Consider the following 21,481-nt stretch of genomic DNA (forward strand, 5'->3'; position numbering starts at 1 on the left):
TCAGGTTCTGGGACAGCTGGAGACAGTGGTGGTTACTGGAATAACTTTACCAAAGGAAAGCTATTTAGTGAACTGTCCTCTCCGGTAGAGTTGGCCAATGTGCTTTGTAACAGAGCCAGACTGGTTTCCTATCTCCCAGGACTTTGCTCTTCAGTTAAAACGTTGTCAATCCCAAAGACTTTTCAACTGCAGGATCATCAGGTTCAGATGAGTCTCACGTGGCCACTGCACCTCCAGATATATGCTCTCAAACGGTGTGGCCTGATGAAACTGTGGGACCATTTGGACCTCAAGATGAGAGGTTCCAGCTTCCTGGGAACGTAGGTTTTGATTGTCACCTCAATGGGACTGCTTCACAGAAGAAAAGCCTGGTTTCTAGCAGAAACTTCATCAAGTGAAGGACACGAGTTTGTGATGACACAATATGTGAATGAATTTCAGGGTAATGATGCACCTGTTGAACAAGAAATTAACAGTGCAGAAACTTAACTTTGAAAGTGCCAGAGTAGGGTGTGCAATACAAACATGTCCAGAATTGCGGCGAAAAGATTTTGAATCACTGTTTCCAGAAGTAGCTAATAGCAAAGTAATCATTCTGACTGTAACACAGAAAGCTAAGAATGATATGACTGTTTAGAGTGAAGAAGTAGAAACTGAAAGAGAAGTGCTCTTAGAAAAGTTCATCAATGCTGCTGAGGAAATTTGCTGTGCTCTTTTAGCTGAGGGATATTGGGCTGACTTTACTGACCCATCATTTGGTTTGGCATTTTTTGGACCATATACAAACAACACTCTTTTCGAAACCCTTGAATGCTAACAACATTTAGGATTCTGTTGATGACCTTGAATGCTGTAAAGTGATTCATTATAGTCTCTGGGGTACCCGTGTATTTGTAGGAAGCATCTTCACTAATGCAACACCAGACAGCCATATTATGAAGAAATTAAATGGAAATTAGCAAAAATGTCCATTCATGTGCTGTATTATTTGTATGTAATATTTGGGTTGATGTATAAATACCGTCAGACTAAAGTTTTTAAAATATACTTATTTCTAAGTATTTCAGCATTTATGAATTTACAACACTGGCAAGTGATTTAGGATTTTAAAATTGCAAATGTTCATTATTCATATCATTGAATACATGTTGAGCACATCCACTTTGTATAGGATGTGGTAATTAGCTTGTAACCAGGGTATTATCTGTTATTGTTATTTCTCCCCTTTACTGGAAAAAGTCCTCAATTTTAAATACTTTCTTCCAAAAATAAATCACACATTTGGTTACGAAAAAAAAAAAACCCGAAATACTAAGATGTGCTGACGGAGTACATTACAGGCACAGTAAATACCATATAAGAGAGAAAGTGAGGAGATGGTAAACACAGATAACGGTTATGCGTCATGGGAAGAGGGAAAGGGAAGGATTAGGGGAGGGAGGGTCATATGGTTTAGATGCATGTAGATGGTTGCCAAGGCTCTAGCTTTTGTTTGGGAGTTGAGTTCACATTATAACTAATTAAAAATGGTCATGAACCAAGGATTATGATAAATCCAATTTGTGCACCTGAGGTTAAAAAATTAGTGGGTTCTCAATAGGTGGTAGCTATTTATTATCCCATGAACCACCTGAACCATGCCACAGGCCACCATTCATACCCTTTCTGATTGCCTCTCATTGATGCAAAATGCTCTGAGAAGTGAGTTTTTCTCCTCCAGCCACAGTGGCTTTCACATGGAGAACACAGCACAGTAGGGATATTTAAGTTGCCTGGATTCTTAGGTTGGGGCAGGTCTTAGGCATAAGCTCCCGTATGTGTCTAAAATAGTTGAACAAAGACAGGGTTGTTTTTGTCCTTACTGTGCCAGATGTAAAGGCTTTCATTAGAGTCACCTTAAGAGTATTCATGTTAGCCAGGAGATTTTCCTTCCGAGAGAAGGAAACATTTGGGTTGGATCTGATGGTGTTTGCCTTGGTGTGATTTTAGACCTTTCTGTTTCCATCGTCACCACTCAGCATCATGACTTTTGCCTATGGCTTTTTTTTTTTCACCTATGGCTCCCTTCCTTTAGTGGAAAGGGGAAGCACCGAGATGTTTGAGACACCTCAGTCGTGTGCTTGCAGATCCACGTATCCTCGTGTGCTGCCCCTGTCTCCTGAATTTGACAAAGTAGAGGAGACAAGAACATAGGTTTTGGAATTATGGACACCTGGGTTCAATTTTGGGGTCTTCACTGTGTGATATGAGGTGGAGGCATTGCTTGTTTTTCCTCTATCTTATTATTTTATTGTATTTTATTTTTTGAGACAGTCTCACTCTTGTCGCCCAGGCTGGAGTGCAGTGGCACGATCTCGGCTCACTGCAACCTCTGCCTCCCGGGTTCAAGCGATTTTCCTGCCTCAGCCTCCCAAGTATTACAGGGATTACAGGTGAGCACCACGACACCCAGCTAATTTGTTTATTTTAAGTAGAGACAGGGTTTTGCCATGTTGGCCAGGCTGGTCTTGAACTCCTAACCTCAAGTGATCTGCCCACCTTGGCCTCCCAAAGTGCTGAAATTCCACGCTCGAGCCACCATACCCAGCCTGTTTTTCCTTTATTTTATTTTTAGTTTTTGGGAATTTTGTTTGTTTTGTTTTGTTTCTCCTTTATTATAGATTAGGATGCATAAAGTCCAGAGTCTTAAATACACAGCTTGATGAATTTTTGCCCAGACATGCCCCTATGTAACTTACCCAGGTCAAGATCAAGATTTAAAACACTCCTGCTTGGGAGACACCCTCATGGCCATTCCTTGTTAGTGTCTACCCCACATAACTATTATTCTGACTCTTGCCACCTTCAATTGCTTTTGCCTGTTCTTGAACTTCTGGGGGTAGGTAAATTATTAAACCTTTCTGAGCCTCGGTTTATTTTTTAAAGTGATAGTACTTGTGCTATAGGGTTGAATTAGGAGAATCAACTGAGACAACACATGTAAAATCATTCGAGAAATATTTGTAAAACCCTTAATGCTTAATAAGGTAAAGCTGTTTGTTTATGGATGGCCACTGTTAACCTCAAAGTTTTTGCCTGTGTCTCACCCAGACAAAGCAGGCATTTCCCCAGTGCTCACAATAATTCATGTTCCTGTGCTCTCCATTTCCTTCCATGTCCTGTGACTCCCTGAATGCACTTCAGAGACTGTTCCATCAGTGGCTTTCAGGATTTTTTTTTTTTTTTTTTTTTAACTGAAACCAGTTCTTCTTGCTTAATAAGGCAGAGGAAATGGGCAGGAAAGCAGAGTTCTGCTGCCTTTGCCTCTTTTTCAAAGACGGTCTGTTTGCTCTATTAGCAAAATCAACAGAGGCATTGCTGGACAGCGGGCTGGGCTGGACCAACTCCCCTGGGCTGGGGGGGTCCCTGGATGCTGGGTTTGCTGAGGGCCAGGAGTGGGTCACTGTGTGCTTTCAAAAGCAGCAGGAGGAGCCAGTTTTCCTAGCTCCTTCTCAAAAAACCCAACCAAAATATCTACCCCTGTGATTGGCTAAAATTATCCAATTATAACTTAATTCCCTTAGGTGGAGGGTAGATGGGTGCATAATAGCCTGAGTGTGAGTGTGGGGGTCACATTTTTGGAGGGAATAATTTTGCATGTAGGATTCTATTTGACCTTAGTCTGAATGATGAATAGTGTAGCCTTTCCTTAAGGTAGGTCTTCATGGAGGAGAAGGGAGAACTGTGCAGTGGGTAGGTGGCAGTGAAGATGCAGGAGGCTGGGACAGGTTAGAGGGTGAATGCTCCAAATTTGTGATGTGGTCTAGGGCTAGGTCTGCCTACAGCCACATCACGTGCACTTACAGATGCCTCCTTTATGTCAAGTGCTGCATCAGAATAGAGGTGAAAAGTTACAGTCCTGCCCTTCAGGAGCTCTAGGTCAGAGAGCAAGAATCAAACAGGCAGTTGTAATACAGGCTATCGCATACTATACTGAGAAGACCATGGCCACAAAATCAGATTGGGGGCAAGGAGTTGTCACAGTCCCAGAGGTGGTCATTTGTGTTGAGATCTGAAAGATAAATAGAAGTTAGCCCTCAGGCTTGTAAAACCTGTGACTCATATCACCATATCCTTGGGACTCTTACCAGGAAATACATTTCCAAGGATAACTTCTGCTCACTCCACAAATAAGGTTTGGCTTTTACTGAACTACTTAACACTTTTGCTAGCGGCAAAGCTGGGTTTTTTAATGTTTCTTTTTCCCGCAGTCTTGCAACCCTTCTACCCCATGCAATGTAATCTTGAATACGCGGATCTTCTGGCTCTGCGAAAGACTATCATTGCCTTCTGGGTGAGTGAAAGAGGCTGCATGGGAAGATTTATTTATCAACCGAAGACTTTATTAGTAAGAGTTTATGAGTAAGAGAGTAACCTCTTTACAGAGCCAGAAGAGAGAGATGTTTGTTATGGAAGAGATACCCACTTGGCATCCCTCACATGGCCAGTCATGGTGTATGGGGCCAGCATGCCAAATTGCTCCAGTTACCATGGGACCCAGACTTAGACCGGAAATCATGGTAGGATGGGAAGGAGTCCAAAATACACATGGCTGGTGTATAGGCTACAGTTAGAAAAGAGAATAAGAGAACAGTGTATCTATTTTCCTGAAGGAGTATTGTAACCTCAGATGGGGTTGTTTTTCCACAACTCCTTACTCCTTGCATTTTATGGTCCTGATTTTTCAAGCTTTAATTTTTTCCATGTTAAGCAATACTTACGTGAGTTGAAGTGACCCTTTTATATGTTTGTGGTAAGCACTTTTTAGGCTTGTCGTGTACGCTTTTTAAAATGCCTCCAAACTGAAAAGGAGCCAAAGTCCCTTCAATCAGGAGGACTTTATTCTTCAACACCTGGAAGGAATATCTTTTTGGTTTTGCCACAGCTGTGTCTTTCCTGCAAGCGGCCCATTCGAAACCCAGCACTCCCTCGTTTTATGGGATGTGCTGGTGGAACATAGGAGGGGATCCACTGGAAGGCTAGATTTCTTGGAAGTCTCTGCTGCCAAGCTCAGCAACTGAAATTTCTCATTCATAAAGAAGCACATTTGCATCCTGCCCGTGAAGTTGTTAAATGAAACTGGAAAATCAGGAAGGGGATCTTACTTGTACTTTTGCAGATGTAGCTCTGGAAAAGTTCCGAAGGGATCTAACTGCATGCACACAGCTTGGGAACAGTTCCAGGCCTCCAGGGGAACATTTAACAGGTCGCTATTGATAGCATTTTCCATGAACCACCCGAACATATTTCTTGGGAGTATTCGAAACTGTTGATGAAATGACAGTTATAGCATGGGGTTTGCACCCCTATGCCTCATTGACAACTATCTTTCTCTGCTGGATTGGGTATAATTTATCAATTGAATTTATTTCATACGTTTACTACCTTTACCCCACACTATGATGTTATAACCATGGCCAGTTTAGGAATGAGAGGTGATGACAATAATCCCTAATATAGGTACAGTTTCTGATGCTTTTTACAAAGAACTTTCACATTCTTTCTCATTTGATCTCAAAGCTATTATAGCTACCATTTATTGTGTCTTTCTATATATTAGGCGCCTTGCTAAACACTTTAGAAACTTTACCTTATTTAATTCTTAAAATAACCCTGTGAAACAATACTCTGATTTGTTCCCATTTTACAGAGGACGAAACTGAGGGTCAGAGAGATTGGGCCTCTTGACCCAAATCCTAATCTTGGATCTAGGGTAGACTAGGGATTTGAACCTAGATCTACCCAACTCAAAGCCCAAAATACCAGGCAGTGGTGGCTCCTAGTCTCCCTGTGTTAGAGGCAGGGGGCTTGGTTTTTCCTATAGAAGAAAATGAAGTGCAGAAGGGTTTACTTGGGGTTCCATGGTTACAAGAGTGATCCAGCAGGGACCGGAAGTCAGGAATCCTGTGAGATCAGTGCTTTGTCATTACCCAAGACCTGTTTATCTAAGCAGTATTCCCTGAGTGAAGTCCCTGGCACTTCCCAGCCAGCAACCACTTGGTCAGAAATAGCCAGTCCTGGACTCATACTTGGGCACAGAGATGGGAAGGAGTTCTGGGAATCCAGTGCATCATTCTCATTTCCTAAGTAATTTATAGCTGAAAAACCACAAAGTTGCTTCTAAGTACACTTCGGTTTACCATTTCTGTGTCAGGACTCTTTGCAGGCTGCAGACACAGTTCAACCATTTGAAGCAGAGGAAATTTACTGGCTTGTTTAAAAGTCCCAAAGTAGGGTTGGCTTCAGGTACACTTTGATTCAGAGGTTCACTGGTACCTTTGGGACCCTGTTTCTTTTGCTTACTCTTCCTTCTGGATTCTGCTCCTGGGTGGGCTCCATTATCTGGCAGCCTTTCTCCTGTGGTTATAAAGTGGCTGCAGCAGCCTCAGCTTTGAAGCTGAGTAGGAAAGGGGACCAGTTGGCTTCTTCTGATAGCTCAAAGATTCTGGACTTCAGTCTTATTGTCTATGATTGGCCTGGCCTAGGTCATGTGCCTCATCATTGAACCAGTCCTTGTAGTCCATCGCCACATGCTCCACCCCATGCTGAGAGGGAAGGTTGGGAGCCCTCATGGCCTGAGAACTGTAGGTGGGCTGTGGATAGAAGAGGAAGATTGGATGCTGTGGAGACAAGATGCTGGGTGATCTGGACAGGGCGGGTGGAGTGGGAAGTGGGAAAGGAGATGGATCTGGAAGGAAAAGTGGAATGGAAAAATCAGTCTTCTAGAGAAACACATCTTCACATTAAGTAGGGCAAGGGTAACTTCTGTATTTGAAGAGTTTCAACAGACCATTAATGAGAGTATCTTTTGGTTGCTGCTGTTAGAACAATTATTTGTTATATTCACTGACTTCAGTGTTTATTTGTTCTAATGAAACCTTTCCTCTCTGAAAGAGAAGCACTTCTTTAGAGTGTGTCTTAAATATTCAGATTACAGGTTTGAAGGAGAGAGCCATTTAGGTGCTGAATAGCTTGCAGGCTGGGTTTATTGCTGTCTTAATGGGATCTTAAATTGTGCCAGTTGAATTAAAATGTTAATTCTCTTCTAGTCTATCTCTGATCCAGTGCTACCTTGACATACTTGAAGTTTTAGTTAGACTGTTTGGTCTAAACTGAGTGTTGACAATTATTATTGAAAAGTTCATCTTAAAGATTTTTGCTTGTGATAAGCTGCAGATGCAAATAGAAGGTGTGACCATATGAGAGGCCACGTGTTTTCAGGATTCTGGATGGCTAAGTGTCCAATTTGCTTTCCAATTCAGAACTAAACCAGACAAGGAGGGGTGTTATAAAATGTTTCTTTTGAAGTACCTACAGCTAACTAGATCCAGATAGTGTGAATGTTGAGAGCCAGTAAGGGTTCCTTGAATGCCTGCCCTGTGGCCTGCATCTCTAGAGGCATCATGGAGAACAAAAAGGTGGTTTCTGCTCTGGAGGAATGAATGATCCTGTTGCAGTAATAACAGAAACTGTTTATTCAGCACTTACTAGCTCAGGTACAGCGCTAAGAACTTTGCATATGTTGTCTCATTTAATCCTCATCACACCAGTAGAAGGGCAGATACTATTCTCCTCAATTTTCAGAGGAAGCAGCAGAGGCTTGGAGAGGTTAAGCAGCCTGCCTCCAGTCCCCAAGCAAATGAGCATCAAAGCCAGCCTCACACCAGGCTCTCTCCAGCTGCAAAGCCTGAATCCCTCACTCTGATGCTGTGGATAGAGACTGTCATTGCAGGATTTCTCGCAGTCAAAAAAGCAAGTACTCCCTTGATAACAGATTTCATCACTCTTGAAACTGGAAGCCTGGGAAGAAGGAAGATTGCGTGAATGCTGAGGCCAGTGTCTTTCCAGAAGGGGGGATACTGAGTGGGCCTCCTTCCAACCTGTCTGACCCACGTGGTCTCTCCATCTGTCTGACTTTGACTGCCAATCCAGCCTGTCTGCAGTCTGGACAGCAGGACCAGTCCTAGCACAAACCAAATCTTTATTCTGGAGTTGGACAGAGTCAGAATTGCTTAGGGCTGATGAGGCCACCTTAATCTCAATATTTTCACACGCTGTGCTAGATGACACATTTCAGAGCGCAGGCAGAATGAGGGTTGGAAATGTGAAACAGCCAGCGAGGAGCTGGGTCTGGGAGTGAGACAGCAGACAGAGTGCATTCTAACCATGTACGCGCGGCTGCCGGGGGCTTGTTTAAACCAGATTCTGCCAAGGTCATAGAAGTAGAAAACATGATCCAGAACTCCTCCTCCCAGGCAGGATAGTTTGGTTTCTAAAGTTTTTTCTCTATAGTTTCTTTTGGGAGAAATATATCTGGGAGAGGGGGAAGAGTGAAAATAAGGGAATTTTCTTTCAAATCCTTAGGAACATACATATAGAGTCCCATGTATAGGACAATGCTATAGAGTTGACAGTTTACCCCCAAGGAAGGAGTATGTAATCCTGGGCTGAGGATGACTTTTTCCAACAAGGTCCCTGACTCCTGTCACTTTTGGGGTTGCTTTCCTTCAAAAGCTAATTGAAAGTGGAAAGGCACCGGGGCGAGTGAAGATAACCAAATGTGCCTGAGGCCTGGGAGTGAGAGCCTGCTACTGGGCCCCTGCTACTGGGCCCTCAAGTGGCTAGGGGTGTGAATTCCTAGGGTGGGACACAGAGGATCATCTTCTTTGATGTTTATATAAAAAGTAGGATTGCAATGTCCCTCTTTATCCCTAGTAATCTTTGCTGTGAAGTCTACTTTATCTGATATTAGAGTCACTCCAGCTTTCTTTTGATATGTTTACATAATGTGTTTTTCCATACATTTAATTTTAACTAGCCTCTATTGTATTCCAAGTGAGTTTCTTGTATGCAGCAAATAGTCACATTTTGTTGTTTATCTATTCTCATAATCCATTATCTCCTAACTGGTATGTTTTCTATTATTTTATTTTATTTTTGAGATGGAGTCTTTCTTTGTCGCCCAGGCTATAGTGTAGTGGTGCAATCTCGGCTCACTGCAACCTCCACCTCCTGGATTTAAGCGATTCTCCTGTCTCAGCCTCCCAGGTGGCTAGGATTACAGGAACCCACCACCATGCCCAAATACAAAATAATTTTTGCATTTTTAGTAGAGACAGGATTTCACCATGTTGCCCAGGCTGATCTTGATCTCCTGACCTCAAATGCTCTGCCTGCCTCAGCCTCCCAAAGTGCTGGGATTATAGGCATGAGACAATGCACCCAGCCCTAACTGGTATGTTTAGAACACTTACATTTAGCCTAATTCTTTATATATTTGGATCTAGGTTCTATTATTTTATTATTTGTTTCTGCTTGTTCTGTTTTTTGCTCCTCTTTTTCCCCTTTCCTGCCTTTAGATTATTATTATTTTTTTTTTTTTTGAGACGGAGTCTCACTGTGTGGCCCAGGCTAGAGTGCAGTGGCCCGATCTCGGCTCACTGCAAGCTCCACCTCCCGGGTTCGCCATTCTCCCGCCTCAGCCTCCGAGTAGCTGGGACTACAGGTGCCCGCCACGACGCCCGGCTAGTTTTTTGTATTTTTTTAGTAGAGACGGGGTTTCACCATGTTAGCCAGGATGGTCTCGATCTCCTGACCTCGTGATCCACCCGCCTCGGCCTCCCAAAGTGCTGGGATTACAGGCTTGAGCCACCGCGCCCGGCCCTTTAGATTATTTAAACTTTTTTTTTCTTTTTTTTCTTTTTTTTTTTTTGAGACAGGGTCTCACTCTGACGCCCAGGCTAGAGAATGCAATAGTGTGATCTCGGCTCACTGCAACCTCCACCTCCCAGATTCAAGTGATTCTTGTACATCAGCCTCCCAGGTAGCTGGGACTACAGGCACGTGCCCCCACACCTAACTAATTTTTGTATTAGTATTTTTAGTAGAGATGGGGTCTCACCATGTTGGGCAGGCTGGTCTTGAACTCTTGGCCTCAAGTGATCCACCTGCCTTGGCTCCTCAAAGTGTTGGGATTACAAGTGTGAGCCACTGTACCTGGCCAGAACATTTTTTAGTATTCTGTTTAAATGTATCTATTATGGGTTTTGACTATATCTCTGTGGTTTTTTTGGTGGGTGGTCTAAGGATTAAAAACTACAAACTTAAGTTTCCATTGTCAACTTAAAATTGGTATTTTCCTAGACGTTTAAGTGGAATGTATAGAAAGCTCACCACTATCCCTTTACCCTTTGTATAAAATCTAACATTGTAGGAGACTGTGCTAGCCTGTCAGAGTACAGAGAGAAGAGAAAGACCTGGAAGGAATTAAGAGTTGAATTAAGAAAGAATTAAGGTTTTACCTCATTCTTTCATTCATTTAGTAAACATTTATCCAGCTTTTTTATTTGAGACTGTCTCGCTGTGTCACCCAGGCTGGAGTGCAGTAGTACAATGTCAGCTTACTGCAACCTCCACCTCCTGGATTCAAGTGACTCTCCTGCCTCAGCCTTCCAAGTAGCTGGGATTATGGGTGTGTGCCACCACGCCTGGCTAATTTTTGCATTTTTAGTAGAGATGAGGTTTTGCTGTTTTGGCCAGGCTGGTCTCAAACTCCTGGCCACAAGTGATCTATCTGCCTCAACCTCCCAAAGTGCTGGGATTACAGGCATGAGTCACTGCACCTGGCCTATCCAGCATTTGACCAGGCAGCAGAATCCTCTCTCTCCTGGGCTGGCTAATCTATAGATCAATACAGTAGTAAGAGTAGTAATAGTAATAGTTGACTTCATTAAGCATTTACTATGTGCCATGCACTGTTCTAGGTTCTTACAGGCAGTATATTGCCATTTCAACAATGCTATGATGTTGGTGCTATGATTATCTGCACCTTAGAAGTGAGGAAACTAGGGAACAGAGAGCTTAACTTGCCTAAGGTCACATAGCCAGCAAATGGCAGAACTGTGGACCCACTGATTTTCAATCCTGCATTATCACAGGACCTCCATGGGGAAATAACACATACTGGAAGGTATAGTACTGGTTCTGTCTTGGAGAGCATTTATTCTCCACCACATTCAGACCTTCCTCTGATAGGAGCCACTGATGGACCACTTAAGAGGCTCTTATTTTTCCTATCCTCCTGTAAATATTCATAGGATATCTTCTTTGTGCCAGGGATTATGCACATAATACCAGAGCTCTGAGAACTATGACTTTGAATCTGAAGTTAAAACTGGAAAGAGTCCAGGTATGGTGGCTCTTACCTGTAATCCCAACACTTTGAGGGGGCCGAGGCAAGAGGATTGCTTGAAGCCAGGAGTTTGAGACCAGCCCAGGCTACATCAACAACAAAAAAAGGACAAACCAGAACAAGAACTGGAAAGCACTCTGTGACCGAATCAGTGCACTTTTCAGATGTGGACTTTGAGGTGGAGGGAGGTGATGCAGCCTGCCACGGGCACTCCAGTAGAGGCTGAGCCTGCCTGGACGTAGGCCCCTGACTCCTGCTTTGGTGTCTTTGTGTCTATTTGTGCTGTCTTGGCAGAAGGGTAGGGGAAGCTAAAGAGTAGCAGAGCTGGAAATTCTGATCTGTAACTGACAGGGACAGCCAGCGGTCCCCACAGAGGAGCCCCTACTTGCATGCCAAGCCTCAGAAGGCTTTGGCAGCTGGGCTGTGCTATTTAATAACCTCCTGGAGGCTGATCCAGTGGTCTGGCAGCATTACTGACCAATGCTGAGGTTTATTTGTAGGCTTGGGTTTTGCATTTCCTGAAGAGGCAGGAGTAGACCCTAGGAAGAACTGTTGGAAAGGTAGCTCAGTCTAACTGGCACCTGTTTTTTAACAGCATGACTTATTGTGGGAATGACAAGTAGATATCACCTCATGGACCAAGCCTGGTCAGTCATCACTGTCTGGAGCACTGTGGTGAATTCAGCCTCAGAAGAAAGAATTCAGAAATCCATTGATGATGCCTATCATGGGCCCAGGAATAGGGGCTGGAAACTTGTCTGGCAGTTATTTACCACTAGTGTGAGGGTTAAAGTAAGCCTGGGATTTTAATTGTAGCACAATAATATCTGTCCTCATGGGACTGTTGTGCGGACTAAATAAGAATTTATGTAAAGTAGCTGGGCATGGTGGTTCATGACTAATCCTGGCACTTTGGGAGGCTGAGGCAGGTGGATCACTTGAGGTCAGGAGTTCGAGACCAGCCTGGCCAACATGATAAAACCCTGTCTCTACTAAAAATACAAAAATTAACCAGGTGTGGTGGTGGACACCTATAGTCCCAGCTACTTGGGAGGCTGAGGCAGCATTGTTTGAACCCAGGAGGCAGAGGATGCAGTGAACCAAGATCATACCATGGCACTCCAACCTGGGCAACAGAGTGAGACTCCATCTCAAAAAAAAAAAAAAAAAAAAAGGAATTTACGATGATGTAAAGTGCTCATTAGCTTGTAGTCATTTGTTTTGCTTTGTGTTGGTAAGGGCTGTTCAGAAGAAAGAAAGTTCAGTTTATTCATTCAAATATTTGAGTGCCCTCCATACACCTGGTACTAATTTGGCCCTGGAGAAAGATTGTGCATGCTATACTAGGTCACTCTTCTCGTGGAGATTGTTCTACGTGGAAGACATAGACAATAATTAGTAAATAAACAAGCAGGATGAATTCACATAGTGATAATGGTATTGAAGAACAACAAAAATTAGGCTAATACGAGAGAGGACTATGCAGGGGGAGGAAGCCCCTGTGACAGGGTGACATTTGAACAGAGGCGCCGATAGTGCAAAGATCTTGGAAAGGGAAGAACAAATGTGAAAGACTCCAGGAGAAACAGCCGTAAAGCATAGTGAGCTTACAGAAGGCAGGCCAGAGATACCATGCCCTAGTTGCTAAATGCTTTTAAAGCTTTTATTATAAAAATTTAAAAACATTTAAAAAGTATACAGGCTTCTGTAATAACCTCTGTATATCCATCACATAGATTGAGCTGTTAACTCCGTTTTGACGCTTGCTATCTGCGCCTCCCTTTTCTGGCTGTACTTGGTTAAAGCAAATCCCAGACATCATGACATTTTATCCCTAAATACTTCAGTATGTATCCTTTAAAAAATAAGCATTTGCGGCCAGGCGCAGTGACTCACGCCTGTAATTCCAGCACTTTGGGAGGCTGAGGCAGGCGGATCACTTGAGGTCAGGAGTTCGAGACCAGCCTGGCCAACATGGTGAAACCCCGTCTCTACTAAAAACACAAAAATTAGCCGGGTGTGGTGGCAGGCACTTGAAATCCCAGCTACTCAGGGAGCTAAGGTACAAGAATTGCTTGAACCCAGGAGGGAGAGGTTGCAGTGAGCTGACATCGTGCCACTGTACTCCAGCCTGGGCGACAGAGTGAGATTCAGTCTCATAAATAAATACATACATACATACATACATACATACATAAGCAAGTAAGCATTTGTTCCTATCTAGGCAACATGGCGAAACCCCATCTCTACAAAAAAAATACAAAAATTGGCTGGGTGGGGTGGTACGCATCTCTGGTCCCAGCTACTGGGAGGGTGGGGGGCTGAAGTTGGAGGATCACTTGAGCCCAGGAGGCAGAGGTTGCTGTGAGCCAAGATTGCACCACTGCATTCCAGCCTGGGTGACAGAGAGAAAAAAGCGTTTCCTTACAACCTAATGTAGTTTCTTGCTTTAATTCTCACAATGCCATTGTCATGATTAATAATTTCTTCTTTTTCTTTCTTTTATTTATTTAATTGAGATGGAGTCTCTCTGTGTCACCTAGGCTGGAGTGCAGTGGTGCAATCTCAGCTCACTGCAACTTCTGCCACCCAGGTTCAAGTGATTGTCCTGCCTCAGCCTTCCGAGTAGCTGGGATTACAGGTGCATGCCACCATGCCCAGCTAATTTTTGTATTTTATTAGACACAGGGTTTCACCATGTTGGCCAGACTGGTCTCAAACTCCTGACCTCAAGTGATCTATCCTCCTCAACCTCCCAAAGCGCAATTAATAATTTCTTAACACAACGTAGTACTTACTCAATGTTACCTGCTTGCCTCAAAAATATAAATTAGTTTGAATCAGATTCCAAACAAGGTCTGTGTGTTGCATCTGGTTATTATCCAGATCATGTGCTTTCATGATAAAGAAGGTATTTGACATCAGACTCATCTTATTTGGATGGGTTTTGCATGCCTTTCTGGCCAGGTATGTAGCTTAGATTGTTAGAAGCCCTGAAGGGCTGTGAAACCCTGTCGATACTGTCAGGTTATTTCCCAGAGGGATATTCAGAAATCCTCTGCCCTGCCTTCATTATTGCTAGCAAAACTGTGGCTCTTTCAGTGTCAGAAGCAATGGGTGTATAAGTTTGGGCTTTCTCTGCTGGCTCAGAGGTGAGTCCCGACTGTCCTGAATGCTGTCATGATTCTAGCCCCTTGAAAGTGATTGGTTTCAGAACAGGCATGTGACCCAGTTCAGACCATCAAGGCCTGAGGGAAGGATGCTAGGTGGAGCTTCTCTGGAAGGATTTCTTTTCCGTCGGTTTGGGGTCTTCTCTTAAGACTTTTGAATGGCATATGCGAACATCATGTCTAGAGCTGCGGCAGCTGCCATCTCATGACTGCAGGGAAAATCAGGCAAAACCCAACATCTTGATGCAGGCTGAGGTGGGAGAAAGGACATAACTTGCGTCCTTGGTGACACTGTTGAGTCACAGAACCAACCAACCCTGAAACTACCCTACCCAAGTCTTCTTATAGGAGACAATCACGCCCTGGCTGTTTAAGCCACTTTTTGTTGCTTTTTGTTGTTGGCTTTGCATCCGGGTGCATCCCAATGATACATACACTCAATTCACAGGCATCTTTCTGGATAAAGCAATATTGTCTCTAATAGGTTTTCATTTTCTTTGAGATAGAAAAGAAGTAGTAACCTTTAAAGTCTATCCTTACTCTCTTGCTTAAACCACTGTTTTTTTTTTTTCCAATTGGTCGGTGAAATGTTTCTCCTTTTTCCTGTTGAACTTCAGTTGAACATAGCACACTCTCATGAGTTGTCTAGAAACATTTAAGAAGCTTTGGCTTCTGTGGAATAAGAAATACGCAGCTGTTCATTCTCCCTTGCAATGACTTGACCCAAAGTAAAACATCCTTGTTTGTTTGTTTGTTTTTGAGATGGAGTTTTGCTCTTGTTGCCCAGGCTGGAGTGCAGTGGTGAGATCTCAACTCACTGCAATCTCCGCCTCCTGGATTCAAGCAGTTCTTCTGCCTCAGCCTCCTGAGTAGCTGGGATTATAGGCACCTGCTACCATGCCTAGCTAATTTTGTACTTTTAGTAGAGACAGGGTTTCTCCATGTTGGCCAGGCTGGTCTTGAACTTCTGATCTCAGGTGATCTGCCCACCTCAGCCTCCCAAAGTGGTGGGATTACAGGTGTGAGCCACCATGCCTAGCCAGTAAAACACCTTTAAATGGCGCAAAGTAATATTTGTGGAAGATTTTGGTGTACATTGGCTGAAAGAAAGATACAAATGGTGTTGGGGAAGATTGGCAAGCTTGAATGTGCTGCTTGCTAACCAGATGTAAGGCATTCTCAGTAGTGAGCTGAGCTTTTCCAGGGGACATAAAGTTAGTCTGGTATGTTCTAGAGAGTTCCACAGACCTCTAATGTGGACACACATTAGAGTCCTGCCTGTGGGGTAAGTCTTCAGTGAAGGTTAGGCAAGAGAATTCAAGAGGCAGCCAGCCCACCCTGGCACCTTGGGCTTCCAAGCTCTACTTTGCTTTGGAGAAGAGATTCTGCCGTGGTGAGGTATGTCCATCCAAGTGACTTTTGTCATAAATCTCTGTACACTGGTGGAGGCACTGAAATGGTCTACAGCTGAAATGGCCTTTTCAGCTCGGAGATCATCCAGGGATAAGGTTTTAATCATCAACCAGACTGCTTCGGCCACTGAGTACATTTTTAGGACCCTGCCTTCTGACTTTGATTCCCCAGGAAATACAAAGTATTCAAATGTTAGCCCAAGGGTAGCATCCTTAAGAAATAAAATCTGCTCTTTTCTCAGAAACCTGAGTGCCTTCCAAAGCCAGAACTAAAATTATATTTGGGTCATCTGTGCACATATTTGGGGGAGACATAAATCGTATGCAGCTCTGTTAGAGATCTCAGGGAGTGAGCTGTGTGTTAAGACTAAAATAAAATTAAGTAACATGTGCTAAGGGATTAGTATGTTCCAAGTACTGAACTAAATGCTTTATACTCACTAGCTCATTTTAATACACCTGCTCTCTAAAAAGTGGCCAGGCATGGTGGTCATGCCTGTAATCCCAGTACTTTGGAAGGCTGAGGTGGGTGAATCACCTGAGGTCAGGAGTTTGAGGCCAGCCTGGCCGACATGGTGAAACCCCATCTCTATTAAAAATACAAAAATTAGCTGGGCGTGGTGGTGCATGCCTATAGTCCAACCTACTTAGGAGGCTGAGGCAGGAGAATCGCTTGAACCCAGGAGGCAGAGGTTGCAGTGAGCAGAGATCGTGCCACTGAACTCTAGCCTGGGTGACAGAGCAAGACTTCATATAAAATAAGATAAATATAAAATAGTTGTGGTATCTCATTGTCCAGGTGATAAGAGAGAGGCTGGGAGGGGTTAAATAACTTACCACACATTGTGAAGAGTGACAGTGGGAAGCTCACATTCAGGTCTGGCCGACTCCACAGTCCGCCTTGATAATGACTTCAGAGGTGACAGACAGCACTGCATGTACTTGGTGTATGTTGGCTGTTCCTTTTTTGTCCCAAACCTGTCCTTGACTTGGAGCTATCTCACACCTAGGTTTCTCCTTCACTGCTGCCTAGATACTGGCCAGCACAGGCATCAGCTGGTCCTGATGGGACCTGCCCCTTTATGATAAAGCCAAAAGAGGCCCCGCTAAGCTTTGGGGTCTCTTCTGACTTTATCATAAAGGGGCAGGTCTCTGTGACCTTCTTCACCTGGCTGTACAGTGACCACCTGAAGTCGGTGGGGTTGTGGGGAAGAAGTCCTGAGCCAAGGCTTCTTGTGTGTCAGATCCAGGAAGCATTTTCTTTCATTTCATTGCCTTGCCCTGGGTCATCTGTTCTAGAGTTCGAGGTGGTGTCTACTCCAGTGCTGTCCCAGTTACTCTGTAGGGCTGACCAGATGTTATCCCCCAGCTCCAGGGGCCTTGGCCATCATCCTTGCTAAGACAGTGCCAGTCTCTGGCTCCAGGATTTCAGGCTGGAAAGCGGTGCTTTTGACATTACAGCTGACTCAGGGTAATAACTGGGCAGTTCCTTTGAAAGGCATGCAAGCTTCCTTCCTTAGCCCTGAGATGACACTTCTTGGTATTTCTCCATCAAAACATCTTGTTTCTCCAAACAGTGGGGTTTATAGATTACTTGGACTAGTGGTTAAGCTGCCCAAGGATGACCTGAGAGCAGCAGCATGCTGGATCCTTATCACATTGTGGGTCACCTCCTGACTCAGAACATTGAGTTCTGACTCCCCAGCTGGCATTAAATGGAAAATAATCCCCTGGACTCTTGGACTGTATACTTACTGGCTGATTCACAGTCCTGTAAAACCACCTTCTTTCAACTGCCTAGAAATCTAAGTTGGAATTTTGATTATGACATCGTTGTATATTTAATAGCTGAGACTCAGGTCTGTCCTGGCCCTGCCACGAGCCAACTGAGTGTCCTTAGACCGGTCCCTTGGTCCCTCAGACCCCATGCTTCCTCCTTGGGAAAGTGTTGGGGATGACTTTTCTAAATGATCTCTGGGTTGCCTTTAAAATAAGTCATTCCTTGGGATCATGTCTTTTGCAGTAACATGGGTGGAGCTGGAGGCCATTACCCTAACTGAACTAACTCAGAAGCAGAAAATCATGTATCACATGTTCTCACTCAAAAATGGGAGCTAAACAATGGGTATGCATGGACATAAAGATGGGAAAAATAGACACTGGGAATTACAAAAAGCGGAGCCAGGCATGGTGACTCATGCCTATAAATCCTAGCGCTTTGGGAGTCTGAGGCAGATGGATCACCTGAGGTCAGGAGTTTGAGACCAGCCTAGCCAACATGGCGAAACCTTGTCTCTACTAAAAATACAAAAAAATTAGCTGGGCATGGTGGCACATGCCTGAAGTCCTAGCTACTTGGGAGGCCGAGGCAGGAGAATTACTTGAACCCAGGAGCTGGAGGTTGCAGTGAGCCAAGATTGCGCCACTGCACTCCACCCGGCCTGGGTGACAGAGCGAGACTATGTCTCAAAAAAAAAAGGTGGGCAAGGGGGTCGTGGGGAGGGCAGGAGTTGGGGTGAGGGTTGAAAAGTTACCTGTTAGGTAAAGTGTTCACTATTCGAATGACAGGTATGCTAGAAGCCCAATCCTCACATTATGTGTGTGATACCCATGTAATGAACATGCACATGTATCCCCAAATCTGAAATAAAATTTTTTTAAGCCATTTATTTTATTTTATTTTTATGTGAGACAGGGTTTTGCTCTGTCGACTTGGCTGGAATGTGGCGACAACATCTTGGTGCACTGCAACCTCGGCCTCTCGGGCTCAAGTGATCCTCCCACCTCATCCTCTCGAGTAGCTGGGACTACAGGCACCTAATTTTTGTGTTTTTTTTGTACAGATGGAGTCTTGTCATGTGACCCAGGCTGGTCTCGAACTCCTATACTCAAGCGATCCTCCTGCCTCAGCCTCCCAGACTGCTGGGATTATAGGTGTAAGCCACCATGCCTGGCCCATTGCTAATTTCATTGACCAAGGGTTTCTCTTACTATGATTGCACTCCCATTGCCAGTGCCCCCTTGTTGAGCAGTCTGTGGGCCGAGCATAATCAAGGGAAAAATACAAGCTGTGAGAGAGGCGACAAACCCCAGCTCCCTTGCTCAGGAAGATTAGAGTCTCCAGGGTAGAAAGCCTGTAAACAGTATACTAATGATTGTGATGAGGATCTGAACAGAGGGCAGTGGAATCAGAGGGCAAGATTGCCTAAGCCAGGCTCATCAGGGACATCTAGAATACAAACAGATGGCAAAGGTAACATGTTTAACTTGCCCAAGAGAGGCCGTGTCTTTATTAAACATCCAAAAACCTATGGCGTGAAGTACCAGGGGTTCTTGCGTGTGTCTCTGGTTGGAATTGTTCTAGTTCTGTTGGTTTCGTAGTCAGTTACCTATGAGCGGAGCAGAATCAAACAGGCTTTGTGCCTCTCCCGCCCTGAGTACCTCAGGCACGGTAGTTTTGAAGCAGACACTGCTGGGGCCAGAGTGTTTCGTCCAGATCTTTCTGTTCTTTCCCATGTGCCTCCCCGGGCTTCCCCAGTGAGGTCATTAGTGTGTCCAGGGTAAGAACTGTATCACAAGCTTCCCACATATCTTCCGTGCTACCACTGTCTCCGGCACACACAGGTCCTTTGTATACCCTTAATGTAGTCAATTAGGACAGGCCCAGCCAAGCTTTATTTATTCTTGGAAACTCTGTGTGTGCAGTTGTTATTGTTGCGCTTTTTATCACATTCAAGTACACACTGTATTTTTTTTTTTAAAAAACCATATTCTGGGGCTCATAGATTATCTTAATGCTGGGCTTCAGCAGCACCAGTGGCAACAGTAACTTGGCCTTGCTATTTCCACTGCTCAGCCTGGTAGTTGATGATGAAATATTTGCGGCAAACACATGTTTGCCACTCAGTCACTGACAAGCCTGTGGGTTTTGGGGTAGCAAAAGAGCAGAGTGCAGGAGACGATCCAGTGAGTATCTCTTACCTCCCAGAGGAGCAGAAGGCTCAGCCCATCCACTCTGATTATAGTCAGCTGGGCTGGACTGAAGTTGAGTTTAAAATGAAATCATTGCTGAAAGGCAAGTGCCGACCTACTGTGAGGAGTTCCTGTGTATCCAGAGGGCCCTGGTTTGCTGGTGGTTGAAAGAGAGGATGAAAGGGAGCCGTTTGCGACTTTTGCAGTGTCCGTGTCATCAGTGCCACTCTGATGGCTAGAATCTGGGACTGACCACAAAACACAGGCTCACGTTGGGTGCCGTCAGTGAGGGCTGTCTCCCCTCCTCCTCGGCATTTTTAGCCTTGTTCTAGCAGCCCTGGCTACTTGATCCCAAAGTTAGTTCTTGTCATGTCAAGTGTTGGATGAAACAAAGCAACACATTTTTTCTTTTGTTCTTAACATTTTAACTGCAAACGTTTAATCAGCAGTTTGACGATGACTGATTAGAAATTGCCACATAAGCTCACCTTGAAGTAGTTATGCTAAGCTACCTCCACTGTGAAGGGTAGATGGCCGGCACCTGGCTGGCACAGGTGTTGGGAATTCTGTGTGTCAGAAGCACTGAGATCCTGCCATGAAAGGCAGCCGGAAACCTGGAGGGTGGCTGCTCGTGTCATTTCTGATAGGAAAAGAGAAGTTGAATTTAAGGAGACCTGCGCATTTCAGAACTATACTTACCACAGTAAAGCCTCCGGGCCACGGCTAGCCAGAATGTGCCCTTCTCTCCCTGCCCATGGCTGCCCAGCGCCGAGGGTGAGCTATGATTGAGGCAGGGGAGGAGGGATGGAGGAGACAAGCACTGGATGCCAGGAGAGGAGAATGGGAACCCAGAACACATCCCTGGAATCAGTCTAATTGTTTCCATTCCTCCTCATGAATGATTGGGGCCTGTACTCCCCAAAGCTTTTTAGCTGACCGAATACAGCTCTCCTTTGTCTCAAGAGTCTCCCAAAGATGGGCTTCTAAACCTCAGAGAGCCAAGCCCCAGACCCTCAGAGCCCTGGGTCAGGATGGCCCCAGACACAGGTTATTTCAAATAGACTCATTTCTCCCCATCAGCTGAAACCAGTCAGCCTGAACTGGGTGTGTTTATTCAGTGAAACCCAGGAACCTCAGTGCCCTGGTTTTAATCAGGAGACTTGCTCTGTGGTAACTGGGGCTCCTCGACCAAGGGTCTGGTCCCAGTTAGTTTCCAAATGCCAGGCGAGCTTGTTTCCACAGACAGTGTCTGCGCTCACGTGACCTCATGCAAATGCACACCGTCCAGAAGGCAGGCTCGCGCGAGTGCAGGCCTCTTTTTAATATGGAATTTTGAGCTCTTCTGGTGAGGATTTTTCCAGTCTTTGTTTTTTGAAAGGAGGGTAAGATAATCTGCAGCGGCCTTTCTGGAGAAGTCATTTGGAGAGTTGGGCTAGAGCTTGGCAACATGGAAACCATTAGGGCCATCATGGGGGCTGACTGTGCCTTGTAAGTGTGGCATCACCCTCAGCCTCTCAGACAGGGTTAGCCTCATGGACACTCAGCCTGTGCTGTCACACGGGGTCCCCCACTCAGAAGGGCTCCACACTTGACTTGATGATCAGCTATCCCTGCCTTGAAATTCTTAATTTTTGAACAAGGAGCCTTCCATTTTCATTTTGATCTGGACGCTGAAAATTAGCCAGTCCTTCTGAGAG

At 44.7% G+C, this 21,481-nt stretch overlaps 1 protein-coding gene and 1 pseudogene across 1 annotated transcript in view; both read left to right on the forward strand.

Moving 5' to 3' along the window:
- The window catches only part of LOC105471544 (ankyrin repeat and BTB domain containing 2), a 211,884-nt gene that overhangs the window by 22,244 nt on the left and 168,159 nt on the right, over nucleotides 1–21,481 (forward strand). The window lies entirely within an intron of this gene.
- LOC105471708 (cobalamin trafficking protein CblD pseudogene) overlaps nucleotides 1–21,481 on the forward strand; it is a 42,356-nt pseudogene that overhangs the window by 10,631 nt on the left and 10,244 nt on the right.

Source organism: Macaca nemestrina, chromosome 12 (assembly GCF_043159975.1).
Source record: "Macaca nemestrina isolate mMacNem1 chromosome 12, mMacNem.hap1, whole genome shotgun sequence".
Lineage (NCBI taxonomy): Eukaryota > Metazoa > Chordata > Mammalia > Primates > Cercopithecidae > Macaca > Macaca nemestrina.